This window comes from Triticum urartu, chromosome 7A (genome assembly GCF_056163025.1).
Source record: "Triticum urartu cultivar PI428250 chromosome 7A, HENAU_Tu73, whole genome shotgun sequence".
In the NCBI taxonomy this organism is placed as follows: domain Eukaryota; kingdom Viridiplantae; phylum Streptophyta; class Magnoliopsida; order Poales; family Poaceae; genus Triticum; species Triticum urartu.
In genome coordinates this window covers 736,273,698-736,278,248 of record NC_141879.1, presented here as the reverse complement: position 1 = coordinate 736,278,248, position 4,551 = coordinate 736,273,698, and the positions used below count along the sequence as shown (strand labels likewise).

Here is a 4,551-nt window from a genome sequence, read left to right as displayed (position 1 = left end):
ATGGAAGTTCACTTTTCAGGTCCATGGCCAGCAAAGCGTGGGACAACAGTTGTGGCAATGGAGAACAGGGTAGATGGAGAAGGGGAGGTCAAGGAGGGAGGTTTGGGGAGCTATGACTGGGAAGGTGGAAGTGGCGCGAGGTACTACTGAGACCATGCCATGATCGCTAATGGTTACGAGCACTAATGACCATTAGGAGGGTTTGGTGCGTCGGCTGTCATGATTGCTTATGTCGTTAGGGGGAATAGCAGTTACGATCATGACAGATTCTCCCTTGGAGGCCATGTGCGTGAGGGACTGTTTCTTTCCTTTTTGGTTTGCCAGTTGGATCTGGGAGAGGTCCACTACCAATTTAAGGGTGTGTGCCATGGGCCGCTAGCCAGCCAACGGTTGCTGGCTAGTCGCGTCCATATACATATATGTCTCAAAAGAAAACTCTATGTAAAACAAATGACAGAAAATGACCTGACTTACTATTAGGACACTTTCCTTCATTACCAATTTATTATTACGGGACGGCTTCTTACTTTTCCTATCAATCACGGAAATTCCTCCTTTCCTTCTTTATTTTCTCTTCCTGGAATCCCTCCTTTCCTTCTTTATTTTCTCTCCCTTCATCCTTATCCTCATTAGGACACTTTCTTCTTTTATTATTACGGGACGGGACAGGTTGCTCCTTTCCTTTATTAATTTTCTCTGTCAATCCCCGAATTCCTCGTTTACTTCTTTACTCCTTTACTTCAGATATTGCGGGAAAGCTTTCCTCCTTATTACCGGACCGGCCGGGTTCCCACTTTCCTACTTTTTGCTGTCAAATCCCGAAAAATCCTTCTTTCCTTCTTTATTTTCGGGAAACATGAGACCCACACTTCACCATGTTCTCTAGATAGCTTCCTGATACCCAAAGAAATTGAAAACGTATATAAATGGAGTAGATTGGATGTGAGAGAGCTAGGTGGGACTATTTAACAAGTTAATCAAACTTTGCTTTTGCAGAAAACACAGCTAGCTTGGTTGGCTGTGCCATTATCTATTGCACGTTGGGATTAGGGTTCGAATCCTCTCATGGTCATCCATTTTTTTTCTTCTAACGGAATAGGTGGGCCTGATTTATTGGGCCAGAGCGCACAAACGGGCTTGGTTAGCCTGGCTTGGACGGACGAAACGAACTTCGACGGTGAAACTAATAACGGACGAAGATTATGAGGGAAGAAGCGATCCGTGCTTTATTATTAGGGAAAGATAGTAGTACTTCATGCAATGGCCTTTTTTGGTTCGCACGATTCAACAAACACTGGAACATGAAAAAGCGGAAATAGGATATCTTGACATCTCGAATCCTACAGCAAGGGGAAACACACCATACAATAATTGTTGTTGTTTGGTTGCACAAGGGAAAAAAACACAAAAATACTACGGAAATTGAGTGGATGTCATTCAAAATAATTTATCAAAGAGGTTATACCTCTGGCTAAATATCCGATGAAACTGTACTATAGGAAAGCAAAAGAATTCAGACAGTAAAACCTAATAAAATCATGTAGGACACTGGTCACATCATACAACAACTACAAGCAAATTATGCCCACAACAGGCACATAAATTTGCAGCTTATTGGTGAAACAAAACAAAGAGTTGTAGCTGCAGGGTCATGAAAAATACATTATAAAATGCGTAATGGAGATAAAGTGGCCTCTTCTGCCAAATTGTGCATATAGTGGGAAGCATCATAAATACAGTCAGGTACGCTTCATCTTGTGCACAATATTCTGCTGCATGGCATCGACGCAACTGAAGAAAGCAACCCGCCAGATCTTGCAGAAAAATAACACTCCAAACCATACCCAGAAACCAAAGACAGTTCCAGCAATCACCGAGTAGTACAGCCACAATGTTTCGAGTTCATGGTGATGTTCCTTTGCCCCATCCACTGGTGTTGTAGTACTCGAATTGTTTGTGCACGCGATGCTCAAGGGAAGGCCACAAAGTCCCAGATTATTGTCATAGATCGATGGGTCCTCAAGTGTTTGGAGCTGACTGCCTGTTGGTATCTCTCCAGACAGAAGGTTGTTGGAGAGATTGAGATTGGTGAGGAACATCAGGTTTGAGACACTAGGAGGAATATCACCTGATAGTTTGTTCCAAGAGAGGTCAAGGGATTCTAATAGCTTTAGATTGCCAATATCCTTGGGGATACTACCAGACAGATTATTTCTTGAAATATTTAGTAACCGCATTCCTTTGAGACTTGTCAGCTCCGAAGGGATCTCACCAGATAGAGAATTACCAGAGATATCAATACCAGTCACAAATCCATGTGTTCCCTGAAAGGTGTACTCCCGTCTCTTCCAAATTATGTCCAAGCTGCCACTGTCGGAAAATCTCATGGAGTTAAATACCATGTCGAGTGCTACAACCGGTTGCATCACAAATGTCTGTCTCATCAAGGAGAAGTTGACGAAACTTCCTGGTATGGAGCGTACAAAATCATTTCCAGCAAGATCAAGCAGTTGGAGATGGGGAAGTTGTGATAGCTGCTGCCAAGGAATACTTCCGTAGAACATATTTGTTCGCAGGCTGAGAATCCTCAACGAAGGATTGCTTTCCCCTACCCATGGAGGAATTACGCCCGAAATCTTATTGTACCCGAGATCCAAAACAACAAGGCTTTTGAACTTCTTCAACACTGCTGGAAAGCAACCTATGAAGTTGTTGCTTGACAAGTGTAGTGAACTTAGTGAAGAGTTGTAGAAAGTTGAGGTTGGAACTTCCCCAGCAAAAGCATTACCCGACAAATCCAAGAATTCTAAATCTTTCAAATTCCAGAAGCAACCAGGAAGATCTCCAAAGAGCTCATTGTTAGATAGATCCAAGTACTGCATAAGTGTTAACCCACAAAAGGTAGACCATGATTCTCCCGAGGAGTTGCTATTGTCTGTAATGTTGGCCACCTTGACAGCTGGCAACTGCCTGCTGTCACGATTAGTAATGGTACTCGTAAACTTGTTGTCAGACATGTAGAGAACAACAAGATTTACCAGCAAGGAGATGGTTTCAGGAAGCTCACCCTCAAGATGGTTGCAGTCGATTCCAAGGAGTTTTAAAGATGTTGCATTACCAATATCTAATGGCATAATTCCACTAAGGTGATTATTGGACAATTCCAATACTTGCAAGTTTGGCATGCCCTATACCCACCGGAATGCTTCCAGTTAACAAGTTTTCGAATGCATTAAAAATTTCGAGCTCCTTGCACTTGCTGATATGCGATGGGATACTTCCATATAACTGATTATGTGACAGGACCATGTACTTAAGACTAGTAAGGTTCCCCAGCTCCGGTGGAAGAGTAGAAACTAGACTAACGTTTTGCATGTAGAGCTCCTGTAGCAACTGAAGCCGCCCGAGTGAGGCTGGGATCAACCCACCAAGTGGGTTGTTGCCCAGTGAAAGGGTTCGCAACCCAGATATCATCCCCAGCTCCTCTGGGATGCTTCCAGTTAACAAGTTTTCGAATACAGCGAAAATTTCGAGTTCCTTGCAATTGCTGATATGCGATGTAATACTTCCATATAGCTGATTCTGTGACAGGACCATGCACTTAAGACTAGTAAGGTTCCCAGCTCTGGTGGAAGAGTAGAAACTAGACTACGTTTCGCATGTAGAGCTGCTGTAGCAATTGAAGCTGCCCGAGTGAGGTTGGGATCAACCCACCAAGTGGGTTGCTGCCTAGTGAAAGGGTTCGCAACCTAGATATCATGCCCAGCTCCTCTGGGATCCCCCCTGTGAGATTATTTGCAAAGAGCCGCAGTGTCTTGAGATTTTTGAACCTTGAGAATGAGTGAGGTATTGAGCCATAGAATCCATTAACAGACAGAATTAGATCCCTCAACCTTGGGACCATATCCGGCAGTGAATCTGGTAATGGCCCTGAGAAGGTGTTACCCGATAAATTGAGGGATCTCATCCTCATATTGGTGGTGTTGAGGATGAATTGTGGGAAGCTACCACTGAGATCATTATTAGCTAGAGATAACATGTTCAAACTGGACATAGGTGAGAACTTGCCATAGTCTGGGTTAGTCAGGTGGTTATTTCCCAGGTTAAACTTGGCAATCATTGGTAAGTTGCTGAGTTGGTAGGGGATGGCACCAATAAGATTGTTGCTTCTCAAGTCCAGATATGTGAGCGTGAGCAACTTGGATATGTTTGCTGGGATGGCACCAACAAGATTGTTGTTGTTGAGTTTGATTTGGTGAGGTTCCATAACGCTGCCGAATACAAGTAATCGAGCGTACCGTTGAGGCCGGCGTTGGGAAGGCTGAGCTCCGTAACATGCCCGGCAGCGTCACAGGAGACGCCAAACCAAGAGCAAGTGGAATTCACAGTCGACCATGAGGACAGCGAGTTGGCGCCAACCAAAGTGGACTTCCATCGGAGAAGTGCTTCCGCTTCCGGGTTGGTCGCCTTGGCTGCGCATACTAGCAAGAGAAGTGAGATACGGAAGAGTTTCTTCAGGGGCTCCATTGAAGTGTTGGGAAAGAAAGTGGC

General features: G+C 44.2%; 1 pseudogene; it reads right to left on the bottom strand.

Moving 5' to 3' along the window:
* Nucleotides 1-1,739: 1,739 nt before the first annotated feature.
* LOC125523055 (uncharacterized) lies at nucleotides 1,740-4,551 on the bottom strand (annotated as a pseudogene).